The following is an 18513-nucleotide window of genomic DNA, read 5'->3' as shown; positions in this document are numbered from 1 at the left end:
TGGGAAAGATGGTGGCTTCTTACGAAGCAATTCTTTTCGGCAGGTTCCATGCAAGGATCTTTCAGTGGGATCTGTTGGACAAATGGTCCGGATCGCATCTTCAGATGCATCGGTTGATCACCCTGTCCCCAAGGGCCAGGGTGTCTCTGTTGTGGTGGCTGCAGAGTGCTCATCTTCTCGAGGGCCGCAGGTTCGGCATACAGGACTGGGTCCTGGTGACCACGGATGCAAGCCTCCGAGGATGGGGGGCAGTCACTCAGGGAAGAAACTACCAAGGACAGTGGTCAAGTCTGGAGACTTCACTACACATAAATATACTGGAACTAAGGGCCATTTACAACGCCCTGAGTCAAGCAGAGCCCCTGCTTCAAAACCACCCAGTTCTGATTCAGTCAGACAACATCACGGCGGTCGCCCATGTAAACCGCCAGGGCGGCACGAAAAGCAGGATGGCAATGGCAGAAGCCACAAGGATTCTTCGATGGGCGGAGAATCACGTGCTAGCACTGTCAGCAGTGTTCATTCCGGGAGTGGACAACTGGGAAGCAGACTTCCTCAGCAGGCACGACCTCCACCCAGGAGAGTGGGGACTTCATCAAGAAGTCTTCACACAGATTGTAAATCGCTGGGAACTGCCACGGGTGGACATGATGGCGTCCCGCCTCAACAAAAAGCTAAAAAAAATATTGCGCCAGGTCAAGGGACCCTCAGGCGATAGCTGTGGACGCACTAGTGACACCGTGGGTGTACCAGTCGGTTTATGTGTTCCCTCCTCTTCCTCTCATACCCAAGGTACTGAGGATAGTAAGAAAGAGAGGAGTAAGAACTATACTCATCGTTCCGAATTGGCCAAGAAGAACTTGGTACCCAGAACTACAAGAAATGATCTCAGAGGACCCATGGCCTCTGCCTCTCAGACAGGACCTGTTACAACAGGGGCCCTGTCTGTTCCAAGACTTACCGCGGCTGCGTTTGACGGCATGGCGGTTGAACGCCGGATCCTAACGGAAAAGGGCATTTCAGATGAAGTGATTCCTACGCTGATAAAAGCTAGGAAGGATGTGACAGTAAAGCATTATCACCGCATATGGCGGAAATATGTCGCTTGGTGTGAGGCCAGGAAGGCCCCAACAGAGGAATTCCAGCTGGGTCGATTTCTGCACTTCCTACAGTCAGGGGTGTCTATGGGCCTAAAATTGGGGTCCATAAAGGTCCAGATTTCGGCCCTATCTATTTTCTTTCAAAAAGAACTGTCTTCACTGCCTGAAGTTCAGACGTTTGTTAAGGGAGTGCTGCATATTCAGCCCCCTTTTGTGCCTCCAGTGGCACCTTGGGATCTTAACGTTGTGTTGGATTTCCTGAAATCACACTGGTTTGAGCCACTTAAGACCGTGGAACTAAAGTATCTCACGTGGAAGGTGGTCATGCTGTTGGCCTTAGCTTCGGCTAGGTGTGTGTCAGAATTGGCGGCTTTCTCATGTAAAAGCCCATATCTGATCTTCCATATGGACAGGGCGGAATTGAGGACTCGTCCCCAATTTCTCCCAAAGGTGGTATCAGCGTTTCATCTGAACCAACCTATTGTGGTGCCTGCGGCTACTCGGGACTTGGAGGATTCCAAGTTGCTGGACGTAGTCCGGGCTTTGAAAATGTATGTTTCCAGGACGGCTGGAGTCAGGAATACTGACTCGCTATTTATCCTGCATGCACCCAACAAGCTGGGTGCTCCTGCTTCAAAGCAAACTATTGCTCGCTGGATCTGTTGCACGATTCAGCTGGCTCATTCTGCGGCTGGACTGCCGCATCCTAAATCAGTAAAAGCCCATTCCACAAGGAAGGTGGGCTCTTCTTGGGCGGCTGCCCGAGGGGTCTTGGCTTTACAGCTTTGCCGAGCTGCTACTTGGTCGGGTTCAAACACATTTGCTAAATTCTACAAGTTTGATACCCTGGCTGAGGAGGACCTTGAGTTTGCTCATTCGGTGCTGCAGAGTCATCCGCACTCTCCCGCCCGTTTGGGAGCTTTGGTATAATCCCCATGGTCCTTATGGAGTTCCCAGCATCCACTAGGAAGTCAGAGAAAATAAGAATTTACTCACCGGTAATTCTATTTCTCGTAGTCCGTAGTGGATGCTGGGCGCCCGTCCCAAGTGTGGACTCTCTGCAATACATGTATATAGTTATTGCTTCACTAAAGGGTTATTGTTATGAGCCATCCGTTGAGTGAGGCTCAGTTGTTGTTCATACTATTAACTGGGTATGGTTATCACAAGTTGTACAGTGTGATTGGTGTGGCTGGTATGAGTCTTACCCTGGATTCCAAATCCTTTCCTTGTTGTGTCAGCTCTTCCGGGCACAGTTTCCCTAACTGAGGTCTGGAGGAGGGGCATAGAGGGAGGAGCCAGTGCACACCAGATAGTACCTAATCTTTCTTTTAGAGTGCCCAGTCTCCTGCGGAGCCCGTCTATTCCCCATGGTCCTTACGGAGTTCCCAGCATCCACTACGGACTACGAGAAATAGAATTACCGGTGAGTAAATTCTTATTTCTCTAACGTCCTAGTGGATGCTGGGGACTCCGTAAGGACCATGGGGAATAGCGGCTCCGCAGGAGACTGGGCACAACTAAGAAAGATTTAGGACTACCTGGTGTGCACTGGCTCCTCCCTCTATGCCCCTCCTCCAGACCTCAGTTAGAATTTTGTGCCCGGCCGAGCTGGTTGCACACTAGGGGCTCTCCTGAGCTCTTAGAAAGAAAGTATATTTAGGTTTTTTATTTTCAGTGAGATCTGCTGGCAACAGACTCACTGCTTCGAGGGACTGAGGGGAGAAGAAGCGAACCTACCTGCTTGCAGCTAGCTTGGGCTTTTTAGGCTACTGGACACCATTAGCTCCAGAGGGATCGAACACAGGCCCAGCCTCGGTCGTCCAGTCCCGGAGCCGCGCCGCCGTCCCCCTTGCAGAGCCAGAAGCAAGAAGAACGTCCAGAAAATCGGCAGCTGAAGACTCCGGTTTTCATTAAGGTAGTGCACAGCACTGCAGCTGTGCGCCATTGCTCCCCATGCACACCTCACACTCCGGTCACTGATGGGTGCAGGGCGCTGGGGGGGGGGGGGCGCCCTGGGCTGCAATATAAACACCTTAGCTTGGCAAATAAACACATAATATAGTCAGGAAGACTATATATGTGTAAAATCCCCTGCCAAAAATATCCTGAAAAAAGCGGGAGAAGTCCGCCGTGAAGGTGGCGGGGCTATCTCCCTCAGCACACTGGCGCCATTTCCTCTCACAGCTCCGCTGGAAGGATGCTCCCCAGGCTCTCCCCTGCAGTTTCCAGGCTCAATAGGGTAAAAAAAGAGAGGGGGGGCACTAAATTTAGGCACAAAATTGTGTATTATAGCAGCTATAGGGGACAAATCACTGTGTGTAGTGTGTATCCCTGTATTATATAGCGCTCTGGTGTGTGCTGGCATACTCTCTCTCTGTCTCCCCAAAGGACTTTGTGGGGTCCTGTCCTCAGTCAGAGCATTCCCTGTGTGTGCGGTGTGTCGGTACGGCTGTGTCGACATGTTTGAGGAGGCTTATGTGGAGGCGGAGCAGGTACCGATAAATGTGATGTCACCCCCTGCGGGGTCGACACCTGAATGGATGGACATGTGGAAGGAATTACGCGACAGTGTCAACTCCTTACATAAAAGGTTTGACGACATAGCAGATGTGGGACAGCCGGCTGCTCAGCCCGTGCCTGCCCAGGCGTCTCAAAAGCCATCAGGGGCTCTAAAACGCCCACTACCTCAGATGGCAGACACAGATGTCGACACGGATACGGACTCCAGTGTCGACGACGATGAGACTAGTGTACATTCCAATAGAGCCATTCGTTATATGATTACGGCAATGAAAAATGTGTTGCACATTTCTGATATTACCCCAGGTACCACAAAAAAGGGTATTATGTTTGGGGAGAAAAAGCTGCCAGTGGTGTTTCCCCCATCTGATGAATTAAATGAAGTGTGTGAAGAAGCGTGGGCTTCCCCCGATAAGAAACTGGTAATTTAAAAAAAGTTACTAATGGCGTACCCTTTCCCGCCAGAGGACAGGTCACGTTGGGAGACATCCCCTAGGGTGGATAAAGCGCTCACACGTCTGTCTAAAAAGGTGGCACTACCGTCTCCGGACACGGCCGCCCTAAAGGAACCTGCGGATAGAAAGCAGGAGGCTATCCTGAAGTCTGTATATACACACTCAGGAATTATACTGAGACCGGCTATTGCTTCAGCATGGATGTGCAGTGCTGCAGCTGCGTGGTCAGATTCCCTGTCGGAAAACATTGATACCCTAGATAGGGACACTATATTGCTAACCGTAGAGCATATTAAAGACGCTGTCTTATACATGAGAGATACACAGAGGGATATTTGCCGGCTGGCATCTAAAATAAACGCAATGTCCATTTCTGCCAGGAGAGGATTGTGGACTCGGCAGTGGACAGGAGATGCAGATTCTAAAAGGCACATGGAAGTTTTGCCTTACAAGGGTGAGGAGTTGTTTGGGGATGGTCTCTCGGACCTCGTTTCCACAGCGACAGCTGGGAAGTCAGCATTTTTACCCCATGTTCCCTCACAGCCAAAGAAAGCACCGTATTATCAGGTACAGTCCTTTCGGCCCCAGAAAGGCAAGCGGGTTAGAGGCGCGTCCTTTCTGCCCAGAGGCAGAGGGAAAAAGCTGCAACATACAGCCAGTTCCCAGGAACAAAAGTACTCCCCCGCTTCCTCTAAGTCCACCGCATGACGCTGGGGCTCAACAGGCGGAGCCAGGTACGGTGGGGGCCCGTCTCAAGAACTTCAGCGACCAGTGGGCTCGTTCACGGGTGGATCCCTGGATTCTACAAGTAGTATCTCAGGGGTACAAGCTGGAATTCGAGATGTCTCCCCCTCGCCGTTTCCTCAAGTCTGCCTTGCCGACAGCTCCCCCGGACAGGGAGGCAGTGCTGGAGGCGATTCACAAGCTGTTTTCTCAGCAGGTGATAATCAAGGTACCCCTCCTTCAACAAGGACGGGGTTACTATTCCACAATGTTTGTGGTACCGAAACCAGACGGTTCGGTGAGACCCATTTTAAATTTAAAATCCTTGAACACTTATATAAGAAGATTCAAGTTCAAGATGGAATCACTCAGGGCGGTGATTGCAAGCCTGGACGAGGGGGATTACATGGTATCACTGGACATCAAGGATGCTTACCTGCATGTCCCCATTTACCCTCCTCACCAGGAGTACCTCAGATTTGTGGTACAGGACTGTCATTACCAATTCCAGACGTTGCCGTTTGGTCTGTCCACGGCACCGATGGTATTTACCAAGGTAATGGCCGAAATGATGATACTCCTTCCAAAAAAGGGAGTTTCTCTGACGTCCTAGTGGATGCTGGGGACTCCGTCAGGACCAGGGGGATAGCGGCTCCGCAGGAGACAGGGCACAAAAGTAAAAGCTTTAGGATCAGGTGGTGTGCACTGGCTCCTCCCCCTATGACCCTCCTCCAAGCCTCAGTTAGATTTTTGTGCCCGGCCGAGAAGGGTGCAATCTAGGTGGCTCTCCTAAAGAGCTGCTTAGAGTAAAAGTTTTGTTAGGTTTTTTTATTTTCAGTGAGTCCTGCTGGCAACAGGCTCACTGCATCGAGGGACTTAGGGGAGAGAAGTGAACTCACCTGCGTGCAGGATGGATTGGCTTCTTAGGCTACTGGACACCATTAGCTCCAGAGGGAGTCGGAACACAGGTCTCACCCTGGGGTTCGTCCCGGAGCCGCACCGCCGACCCCCTTGCAGATGCCGAAAAGTGAAGAGGTCCAGAAACCGGCGGCAGAAGACTTTTCAGTCTTCATAAGGTAGCGCACAGCACTGCAGCTGTGCGCCATTGTTGTCAGCACACTTCATAGCAGCGGTCACTGAGGGTGCAGGGCGCTGGGGGGGGCGCCCTGGGCAGCAATGATAGTACCTTATTCTGGCTAAAAATACATCACATATAGCCCCTGGGGGCTATATGGATGTATTTAACCCCTGCCAGGTCTCAGAAAAACGGGAGAAGAAGCCCGCCGAAAAGGGGGCGGGGCCTATTCTCCTCAGCACACAGCGCCATTTTCCCTCACCGAAATGCTGGTGGGAAGGCTCCCAGGCTCTCCCCTGCACTGCACTACAGAAACAGGGTTAAAACAGAGAGGGGGGGGGGGCACTTATTTGGCGATATGACTATATATATTAAAATGCTATAAGGGAAAAACACTTATATAAAGGTTGTCCCTGTATAATTATAGCGTTTTTGGTGTGTGCTGGCAAACTCTCCCTCTGTCTCCCCAAAGGGCTAGTGGGGTCCTGTCCTCTATCAGAGCATTCCCTGTGTGTGTGCTGTGTGTCGGTACGTGTGTGTCGACATGTATGAGGACGATGTTGGTGAGGAGGCGGAGCAATTGCCTGTAATGGTGATGTCACTCTCTAGGGAGTCGACACCGGAATGGATGGCTTATTTAAGGAATTACGTGATAATGTCAACACGCTGCAAGGTCGGTTGACGACATGAGACGGCCGGCAAACCAATTAGTACCTGTCCAGGCGTCTCAAACACCGTCAGGGGCGTTAAAACGTCCTTTTACCTCAGTCGGTCGACACAGACACAGACACGGACACTGACTCCAGTGTCGACGGTGAAGAAACAAACGTATTTTCCTTTAGGGCCACACGTTACTTGTTAAGGGCAATGAAGGAGGTGTTACATATTTCTGATACTACAAGTACCACAAAAAAGGGTATTATGTGGAGTGTGAAAAAACTACCTGTAGTTTTTCCTGAATCAGATAAATTAAATGAAGTGTGTGATGATGCGTGGGGTTCCCCCGATAGAAAATTATTGGCGGTATACCCTTTCCCGCCAGAAGTTAGGGCGCGTTGGGAAACACCCCTTAGGGTGGATAAGGCGCTCACACGCTTATCAAAACAAGTGGCGGTACCGTCTCCAGATAGGGCCGCCCTCAAGGAGCCAGCTGATAGGAGGCTGGAAAATATCCTAAAAAGTATATACACACATACTGGTGTTATACTGCGACCAGCGATCGCCTCAGCCTGGATGTGCAGCGCTGGGGTGGCTTGGTCGGATTCCCTGACTGAAAATATTGATACCCTTGACAGGGACAGTATTTTATTGACTATAGAGCATTTAAAGGATGCATTTCTATATATGCGAGATGCACAGAGGGATATTTGCACTCTGGCATCAAGAGTAAGTGCGATGTCCATATCTGCCAGAAGTTGTTTATGGACACGACAGTGGTCAGGTGATGCAGATTCCAAACGGCACATGGAAGTATTGCCGTATAAAGGAGAAAAAGACAACGTCTTTTCAGCCTCAGTCCTTTCGTCCCCATAAGGGCAAGCGGGCAAAAGGCCAGTCATATCTGCCATGGGATAGAGGAAAGGGAAGAAGACTGCAGCAGGCAGCCCATTCCCAGAAACAGAAGCCCTCCACCGCTTCTGCCAAGTCCTCAGCATGACGCTGGGGCCGTACAAGCGGACTCGGGTGCGGTGGGGGGGGGTCGTCTCAAGAGTTTCAGCACGCAGTGGGCTCACTCGCAAGTGGACCCCTGGATCCTACAAGTAGTATCCCAGGGGTACAGATTGGAAATTCGAGACGTCTCCCCCTCGCAGGTTCCTGAAGTCTGCTTTACCAACGTCTCCCTCCGACAGGGAGGCAGTAGTGGAAACAATTCACAAGCTGTATTCCCAGCAGGTGATAATCAAAGTACCCCTCCTACAACAAGGAAAGGGGTATTATTCCACACTATATTGTGGTACTGAAGCCAGACGGCTCGGTGAGACCTATTCTAAATCTGAAATAGTTGAACACTTACATACAAAGGTTCAAATCAAGATGGAGTCACTCAGAGCAGTGATTGCGAACCAGGAAGAAGGGGACTATATGGTGTCCCGGGACATCAGGGATGCTTACCTCCATGTCCCAATTTGCCCTTCTCACCAAGGGTACCTCAGGTTCGTGGTACAGAACTGTCACTATCAGTTTCAGACGCTGCCGGTTGGATTGTCCACGGCACCCCGGGTCCTTACCAAGGTAATGGCCGAAATGATGATTCTTCTTCAAAGAAAATGGACGATCTCGTGATAGGGGCAAGGTCCAGAGAACAGTTGGAGGTCGGAGTAGCACTATCTCAAGTAGTTCTACGACAGCACGGGTGGATTCTAAATATTCCAAAACCGCAGCTGTTTCCGACGACACGTCTGCTGTTCCTAGGGATGATTCTGGACACAGTCCAGAAAAAGGTGTTTCTCCCGGAGAAGAAAGCCAGGGAGTTATCCGAGCTAGTCAGGAACCTCCTAAAACCAGGAAAAGTGTCAGTGCATCATTGCACAAGGGTCCTGGGAAAAATGGTGGCTTCTTACGAAGCGATTCCATTCGGTAGATTTCACGCAAGAACTTTTCAGTGGGATCTGCTGGAAAAATGGTCCGGATCGCATCTTCAGATGCATCAGCGGATAACCCTGTCTCCAAGGACAAGGGTGTTTCTTCTGCGGTGGCTGCAGAGTGCTCATCTACTAAAGGGCCGCAGACTCGGCATTCAGGACTGGGTCCTGGTGACCACGGATGCCAGCCTGAGAGGCTGGGGAGCAGTCACACAGGGAAAAAATTTCCAGGGAGTGTGATCAAGTCTGGAGACTTCTCTCCACATAAATATACTGGAGCTAAGGGCAATTTACAATGTTCTAAGCTTAGCAAGACCTCTGCTTCAAGGTCAGCCGGTATTGATCCAGTGGGACAACATCACGGCAGTCGCCCACGTAAACAGACAGGGCGGCACAAGAAGCAGGAGGGCAATGGCAGAAACTGCAAGGATTCTTCGCTGGGCGAAAAATCATGTGATAGCACTGTCAGCAGTGTTCATTCCGGGAGTGGACAACTGGGAAGCAGACTTCCTCAGCAGGCACGACCTCCACCCGGGAGAGTGGGGACTTCATCGGGAAGTATTCCACATGATTGTGAACCGTTGGGAAAGACCAAAGGTGGACATGATGGCGTCCCGCCTGAACAAAAAACTGGACAGGTATTGCGCCAGGTCAAGAGACCCTCAAGCAATATCTGTGGACGTTCTGGTAACACTGTGGGTGTACCAGTCGGTGTATGTGTTCCCTCCTCTGCTTCTCATAACCAAGGTACTGAGAATTATAAGACGTAGAGGAGTAAGAACTATACTCGTGGCTCCGGATTGGCCAAGAAGGACGTGGCACCCGGAACTTCAAGAAATGCTCACAGAGGACTCATGGCCTCTGCCGCTAAGAAGGGACTTGCTTCAGCAAGTACCAGGTCTGTTCCAAGACTTACCGCGGCTGCGTTTGACGGCATGGCGGTGGAACGCCAGATCCTAAGGGGAAAAGGCATTCCGGAAGAGGTCATTCCTACCCTGGTCAAAGCCAGGAAGGAGGTGACCGCAAAACATTATCACCACATGTGGCGAAAATATGTTGCGTGGTGTGAGGCCAGGAAGGCCCCACGAAGAAATTTCAACTCGGTCGATTCCTGCATTTCCTGCAAACAGGAGTGTCTATGGGCCTCAAATTGGGGTCCATTAAGGTTCAAATTTCGGCCCTGTAAATTTTCTTCCAGAAAGAATTGGCTTCAGTTCCTGAAGTCCAGAAGTTTGTCAAGGGAGTATTGCATACACAACCCCCTTTTTGTGCCTCCAGTGGCACTGTGGGATCTCAACGTAGTTCTGGGATTCCTCAAATCACATTTTAAACCGCTCAAATCTGTGGATTTGAAATATCTCACATGGAAAGTGACCATGCTGTTGGCCCTGGCCTCGACCAGGCGAGTGTCAGAATTGGCGGCTTTGTCTCACAAAAGCCATATCTGATTGTCCATTCGGACAGGGCAGAACTGCGGACTCGTCCCCAGTTTCTTCCTAAGGTGGTGTCAGCGTTTCACCTGAACCAGCTTATTGTGGTACCTGCGGCTACTAGGGACTTGGAGGACTCCAAGTTGCTAGATGTTGTCAGGGCCCTGAAAATATAGGTTTCCAGGACGGCTGGAGTCAGGAAAACTGACTCGCTGTTATCCTGTATGCACCCAACAAACTGGGTGCTCTTGCTTCTAAGCAGACGATTGCTCGTTGGATTTGTAGCACATTTCAACTTGCACATTCTGTGGCAGGCCTGCCACAGCCTAAATCTGTCAAGGCCCATTCCACAAGGAAAGTGGGCTCATCCTGGACGGCTGTCCGAGGGGTCTCGGCATTACAACTCTGCCGAGCAGCTACGTGGTCGGGGGAGAACACGTTTGTAAAATTCTACAAATTTGATACCCTGGCTAAAGAGGACCTGGAGTTCTCTCATTCGGTGCTGCAGAGTCATCCGCACTCTCCCGCCCGTTTGGGAGCTTTGGTATAATCCCCATGGTCCTGACGGAGTCCCCAGCATCCACTAGGACGTCAGAGAAAATAAGATTTTACTTACCGATAAATCTATTTCTCGTAGTCCGTAGTGGATGCTGGGCGCCCATCCCAAGTGCGGATTGTCTGCAATACTTGTACATAGTTATTGTTACAAAAATCGGGTTATTATTGTTGTGAGCCATCTTTTCAGAGGCTCCGCTGTTATCATGCTGTTAACTGGGTTCAGATCACAGGTTGTACAGTGTGATTGGTGTGGCTGGTAGGAGTCTTACCCGGGATTCAAAATCCTTCCTTATTGTGTACGCTCGTCCGGGCACAGTATCCTAACTGAGGCTTGGAGGAGGGTCATAGGGGGAGGAGCCAGTGCACACCACCTGATCCTAAAGCTTTTACTTTTGTGCCCTGTCTCCTGCGGAGCCGCTATCCCCCTGGTCCTGACGGAGTCCCCAGCATCCACTACGGACTACGAGAAATAGATTTATCGGTAAGTAAAATCTTATTTTTAATTATCCCGTACTTGGACGATCTCCTTATAAAGGCGAGGTCCAGGGAACAGTTGTTGATCGGAGTAGCACTTGCTCGGGAAGTGCTACAACAGCACGGCTGGATCCTGAATTTTCCAAAGTCGCAGCTGGTTCCTACAACGCGTCTACTGTTCCTGGGGATGGTTCTGGACACGGAACAGAAAAAAAGTGTTTCTCCCGGAGGAGAAGGCCAAGGAGTTGTCATCTCTAGTCAGAGACCTCCTAAAACCAAAACAGGTGTCGGTGCACCATTGCACGCGGGTCCTGGGAAAGATGGTGGCTTCTTCCGAAGCAATTCCTTCCGGAAGGTTCCATGCAAGGATCTTTCAGTGGGATCTGTTGGACAAGTGGTCCAGATCACATCTTCAGATGCATCGGCTGATAACCCTGTCTCCAAGGACCAGGGTGTCGCTGTTGTGGTGGCTGCAGAGGGCTCATCTTCTAGAGGGCCGCAGATTCGGCATACAGGACTGGGTCCTGGTGATCACGGATGCCAGCCTTCGAGGTTGGGGGCAGTCACACAGGGAAGAAACTTCCAAGGACTATGGACAAGTCAGGAGACTTCCCTACACATAAATATTCTGGAACTAAGGGCCATTTACAATGCCCTAAGTCAGTCAAGACCCCTGCTTCAACACCAGCCGGTGCTGATCCAGTCAGACAACATCACGGCGGTCGCCCATGTAAACAGACAGGGCGGCACAAGAAGCAGGATGGCGATGGCAGAAGCCACAAGGATTCTCCGATGGGCGGAAAATCACGTGATAGCACTGTCAGCAGTGTTCATTCCGGGAGTGGTCAACTGGGAAGCAGACTTCCTCAGCAGGCACGACCTCCACCCGGGACTTCATCCAGAAGTCTTCAAGCTAATTGTAAATCGCTGGGAACGGCCACAGGTGGACATGATGGCGTCCCGCCTCAACAAAAAGCTAAAAAAATATTGCGCCAGGTCAAGGGACCCTCAGGCGATAGCTGTGGACGCTCTAGTGACACCGTGGGTGTACCAGTCGGTTTATGTGTTCCCTCCTCTGCCTCTCATACCCAAGGTACTGAGAATAATAAGAAGGAGAGGAGTAAGAACTATACATGTGGTTCCGGATTGGCCAAGAAGAGCTTGGTACCCAGAACTTCAAGAAATGATCTCAGAGGACCCATGGCCTCTGCCGCTGCAGGGACCCTGTCTGTTCCAAGACTTACCGCGGCTGCGTTTGACAGCATGGCGGTTGAACGCCGGATCCTCAAGGAAAAGGGCATTCCGGAGCAAGTCATCCCTACGCTGATTAAAGCTAGGAAGGAGGTGACCGCAAACCATTATCACCGCATATGGCGAAAATATGTTGCGTGGTGTGAGGCCAGAAGGGCCCCAACGGAGGAATTTCAGCTGGGTCGATTTCTGCACTTCCTACAGTCAGGGGTGACTATGGGCCTAAAATTGGGTTCCATTAAGGTCCAGATTTCGGCTCTGTCGATTTTCTTCCAAAAAGAACTGGCTTCACTGCTTGAAGTTCAGACGTTTGTTAAAGGAGTGCTGCATATTCAGCCCCCTTTTGTGCCTCCAGTGGCACCTTGGGATCTCAACGTGGTGTTGAATTTCCTTAAGTCACATTGGTTTGAGCCACTTAAAACCGTGGAACTAAAATATCTCACGTGGAAAGTGGTCATGCTGTTGGCCTCGGCTTCGGCCAGGCGTGTGTCAGAATTGGCGGCTTTGTCATGTAAAAGCCCTTATCTGATTTTCCATATGGATAGGGCAGAATTGAGGACTCGTCCCCAATTTCTTCCTAAGGTGGTATCAGCTTTTCATTTGAACCAACCTATTGTGGTGCCTGCGGCTACTAAGGACTTGGAGGATTCCAAGTTGCTGGACGTAGTCAGAGCCCTGAAAATCTATGTTTCCAGGACAGCTGGAGTCAGGAAAACTGACTCGCTATTTATCCTGTATGCGCCCAACAAGCTGGGTGCTCCTGCTTCAAAGCAGTCTATTGCTCGCTGGATCTGTAGTACGATTCAACTTGCACATTCTGCGGCTGGACTGCCGCATCCTAAATCTGTAAAAGCCCATTCCACGAGGAAAGTGGGCTCTTCTTGGGCGGCTGCCCGAGGGGTCTCGGCTTTACAACTTTGCCGAGCTGCTACTTGGTCGGGTTCAAACACATTTGCTAAATTCTACAAGTTTGATACCTGGCTGAGGAGGACCTTGAGTTTGCTCATTCGGTGCTGCAGAGTCATCCGCACTCTCCCGCCCGTTTGGGAGCTTTGGTATAATCCCCATGGTCCTTACGGAGTCCCCAGCATCCACTAGGACGTCAGAGAAAATAAGAATTTACTCACCGGTAATTCTATTTCTCATAGTCCGTAGTGGATGCTGGGCGCCCATCCCAAGTGCGGATTGTCTGCAATACTTGTATATAGTTATTGCCTAACTAAAGGGTTATTGTTTGGAGCCATCTGTTTGAGAGCCTCAGTTGTTATTCATACTGTTCACTGGGTATAGTATCACGAGTTGTACGGTGTGATTGGTGTGGCTGGTATGAGTCTTACCCGGGATTCCAAAATCCTTTCCTTATTGTGTCAGCTCTTCCGGGCACAGTTTCCTAACTGAGGTCTGGAGGAGGGGCATAGAGTGAGGAGCCAGTGTACACCAGGTAGTCCTAAATCTTTCTTAGTTGTGCCCAGTCTCCTGCGGAGCCGCTATTCCCAATGGTCCTTACGGAGTCCCCAGCATCCACTACGGACTACGAGAAATAGAATTACCGATGAGTAAATTCTTATTTTTCCGCCATTACTTTGGTGAAAATTCTCGGAGCCGTGGCCAGACCAAACGGCAACGTCTGAAACTGACAATGGCAATCCTGCATCGCAAACCTCAGATAAGCCTGATGTGGAGGATAAATGGGAACATGCAAGTAGGCATCCTTTATATCTACCGACACCATAAACTCCCCCTCCTCCAGACTGGAGATCACTGCTCGGAGAGATTCCATCTTGAATTTGAATAGGTAGAAATTGAGGGATTTGAGGTTCAGGATTGGTCTGACTGAGTCGTCTGGCTTCGGGACCACGAACAGGCTGGAATAAAAGCCTTCTCCCTGTTGCGACAGGGGAACCCTGACAATGACCTGATTTAGACACAATTTTTGTATTGCTTCGCATACTACCTCCCTGTCCTGAAGGGAAGCTGGTAAGGCCGATTTGAAAAATCGGCGAGGGGGAACGTTTTGAAACTCTAGTTGGTAACCCTGGGACACTATTTCTAAAACCCATGGGTCTAGGGCCGAACGAGCCCAGAATTGACTGAAGAGTTTGAGACGTGCCCCCACCGGTGCTGACTCTCTCAGAGGAGCCCCAGCGTCATGCGGTGGATTTGGCAGCAGCCAGGGAGGACTTCTGCTCTTGGGAACTTGCCACAGCCGGTGACCTTTTTCCCTTTCCTCTTCCTCTAGCAGCAAGGAAGGAAGTCCCTCTGCCTTTTTTGTATTTATTGGGCCGAAAGGACTGCATCTGATAGTGGTGCGTTTTCTTTTGTTGTGCAGGAACATAAGGTAAAAATGACGACTTACCCGCGGTAGCCGTAGACACCAGGTCAGTGAGGCCGTCACCAAACAAGACACCACCTTTATACGGCAGAGACTCCATATCCTTCTTAGAGTCCGCATCAGCATTCCATTGATGAATCCACAATGCTCTCCTGGCTGAGACTGCCATGGCATTGGCCCTTGATCCCAAAAGGCCAATATCCCTCGCAGCTTTCTTTAGATAGGCTGCAGCGTCCCTGATATGACCCAGTGTCAAAAGAACACTATCCCTGTCAGGGGTATCTATATCAGATGACAAGTTATCTGCCCATTTTTCAATAGCGCTACTTACCCATGCCAAAGCCACGGCCGGTCTGAGCAGCGTACCCATAGTGACATAAATGGATTTCAAAGTATTTTCCTGCATACGATCCGCAGGTTCCTTTGGGGCTGCCGTTTCAGGGGACGGCAGCGCCACCTTTTTGGACAGCTGTGATAAAGCTTTGTCCACAGTGGGGGGTGACTCCCACTTTTCCCTATCCCCCGAGGGGGAATGGATATGCCACCGGAATTCTCTTGGGAATCTGAAACTTCTTGTCAGGATTTTCCCAGACCTGTTAAAAGCATGTTCAGTTCATGAGAGGGAGGAAACGTTACCTCAGGTTTCTTTCCTTTAAACATACAGACCCTTGTATCAGGAATAGAATGGTCCTCCGTGATATGTAACACGTCTTTTATCGCCACAATCATGTACTGAATGCTCTTAGCCAGTTTTGGATTTAATCTGGCATCACTATAGTCAACACTGGAGTCAGAGTCCGTGTCGGTATCTGCTATCTGGGTAAATGAACGCTTTTGTGACCCCGAGGGGGTCTGAACCTGGGACAACACATCCTCTACAGATTTTTTCCATGCCTGGTTTTGATACTCAGATTTATCCAATCTTTTATTCAACCGAGCCACATTCGCATTCAAAGCACTCAGAACATTTACCCAATCAGGAGTCGGCGGTGCCGACAGGGTCACTCCCACAGCCGTTTCTTACCCTAATCCAGTCTCCTCCTGGGAAGAGCACTCTGCCTCAGACATGTCGACACACGTGCACCGACACACACAAACACACTGGGCATATAGGGGACAGACCCACAGTAAAGCCTGTCGGAGAAACACAGAGGGAGTTTGCCAGCTCACAACCCAGCGCATATCCCGGTTCTGAACATTTTTATATAAAGTCCCAGACCTGTTAGCGCTTTATATTACATTAAATAGCACCAAATATACTGTGCCCCCCCCCCCCCACCTTTTTTTGCACCCTGTTACTTGTACAGCAGGGGAGAGGAAGGCCAGTGTCTCTGCAGCTGTGGAGAGAAAATGGCGCTGGTGAGAGCTGTGAGGGCTAAGCCACGCCCCCTCAATGGCGCGCTTCAGCCCCGCTATTTTATTCAATATTTATACTGGCGGGGGCCCGGATTCAGTGCCTAGGCACTTAAAAAACACTTTTACCAGGTCTAAAGAGGATTTACATGCTGCCCAGGGCCCTCTGACTTCTGGCTCTGCAAGGGGGGTGACGGCGGGCTCCGGGAACTAGCATCTAGGCGTACCTAGCGTTCAGACCCTCAGGAGCTAATGGTGTCCTGTAGCCTAAGAAGCAGAGCCTTGAAATTCGCAGAAGTAGGTCTGCTTCTCTCCCCTAAGTCCCACGATGCAGGGAGACTGTTGTCAGCAGTTCTCCCTGAAAATAATAAACCTAACATGTTTTTTTCTGGGAAACTCTGGAGAGCTCCCCAGTGTGCAACCAGTCTCACTGGGCACAGATTCTAAACTGGAGTCTGGAGGAGGGGCATAGAGGGAGGAGCCAGTTCACACCCCTTTTAAAGTCTTAAAGTGTCCGTGTCTCCTGCGGATCCAGTCTATACCCCATGGTTCTTGAATCGTCCCCAGCATCTTCTCCTCTAGGACGTATGAGAAATATATATATATATATATATATATATATATATATATATATATATATACACACACACACACACAATATAAAGTTGCACTCATATACTCAAATATCACAGCTGCTGGGGTACATTTACCAGAGGCTAGTCCAATCCAAACAAAGTCCCAAAAACATAAATTATTTAGCGAGGAACGCACTCACCAGACTTCTTTGAAGTGAAAAAATATATTCTTTCACTTTGAAGAAGTCTGGTGAGTGCGTTCCTTGCTAAATAATATATATACATATATAAATAAATGTAGTACAGGTTGAGTATCCCATATCCAAATATTCCGAAATACGGAATATTCCGAAATACGGACTTTTTTGAGTGAGAGTGAGATAGTGAAACCTTTGTTTTCTGATGGCTCAATGTACACAAACTTTGTTTAATACACAAAGTTATTAAAAATATTGTATTAAATGACTTTCAGGCTGTGTGTATAAGGTGTATATGAAACATAAATGAATTGTGTGAATGTACACACACTTTGTTTAATGCACAAAGTTATAAAAAATATTGGCTAAAATTACCTTCAGGCTGTGTGTATAAGGTGTATATGAAACGTAAATGCATTCTGTGCTTAGATTTAGGTCCCATCACCATGATATCTCATTATGGTATGCAATTATTCCAAAATACGGAAAAATCCCATATCCAAAATACCCCTGGTCCCGAGCATTTTGGATAAGGGAGACTCAACCTGTAGTCAGCGGCACTCCCGGCTCCCGGTCAGGGAATGAAAGAAGACACAAGCGTTGTGTAGTCAACGTTTCAATGTTATTCAAGTGAACATTTTCCTCAGGACATCAATATATCATCATATATATATATATATATATATATACACACACACACATACATACATACATACATACACACACACACACACACACACTGTGTATATATATCATACTTCTATACTTAATACATTTTTTTGTTTCATGAGAAGCAAATATTGCACCGTAATGCAGCCTCCCTACTCTTTGGGGGTAATTCCAAGTTGATCGCAACAGGATTTTTGTTAGCAGTTGGGCAAAACCATGTGCACTGCAGGGGAGGCAGATATAACATGTGCAGAGAGAGTTAGATTTGGGTGTGGTGTGTTCAATCTGCAATCTAAATTGCAGTGTAAAAATAAAGCAGCCAGTATTTACCCTGCACAGAAATAAAATAACCCACCCAAATCTAACTCTTTCTGCACATGTTATATCTGCCTCCCCTGCAGTGCACATGGTTTTGCCCAATTGCTATAAAAAATCCTGCTGCGATCAACTTGGAATTACCCCCCTTGTTCCTGCATCTCCTAACTCTTCTCCCACTTGCACACTATCATTTATCTATCTTCCACAAATGAGACTGGATAAGTCAGAAATGACATGGCCAACAGTCTCTTGCTCACCTTGCACAGAAAAACAAAAGGAGTACAACACTATACAAATATACAGTTCTCGTTTAAAATGCTGCTGAGGTCTCTAGTCAAATCTGTATTTCAAAACATTGGCAGAAATTGCTACCAAAAGGTAACAAAACTGCTTTTTTTTAAATCATTTCTGTATTCATCGGAGAATATCACATGGTAGTACAAAGATCAAGTGTAATAAGTACATGAATACTCTGAGGGAAGCAACAATTCACAAAGGAACCACAGAAACCATTTGAAAACAATAGTATGCCACAACTGCTTTTTCATTCAAAATTGTGCTTGATGAAATTACTTGGTTTTAGTAGCTATCCCGAGTGCTATTGGTGGTCAATCCGAGTTGTTCGCTCGTTGCCGATTTTCGTTATGCTGCGATTTGCTGCTAAATGCACATGCGCATGGTACGCAGCGTGCATGCGCTAAGTTATTTAACTAAAAACTTAGCAGTTTTGATGGTGTTCGTACGACGCTTTTCAGTCGCACTGCTGATCGGTAAATGATCGACAGGAAAGGGGCGTTTCTGGGAGGCTACTGAACGTTTTCCGGGAGTGTGCTAAAAAACGCAGGCGTGTCAGGGAAAAACGCGGGAGTGTCTGGAGAAACGGGTGAGTGGCTGGCCG

This window comes from Pseudophryne corroboree, chromosome 2 (genome assembly GCF_028390025.1).
Source record: "Pseudophryne corroboree isolate aPseCor3 chromosome 2, aPseCor3.hap2, whole genome shotgun sequence".
NCBI classification, from domain to species: Eukaryota; Metazoa; Chordata; class Amphibia; order Anura; family Myobatrachidae; genus Pseudophryne; species Pseudophryne corroboree.
Note: the sequence above shows the minus strand (reverse complement) of the source record.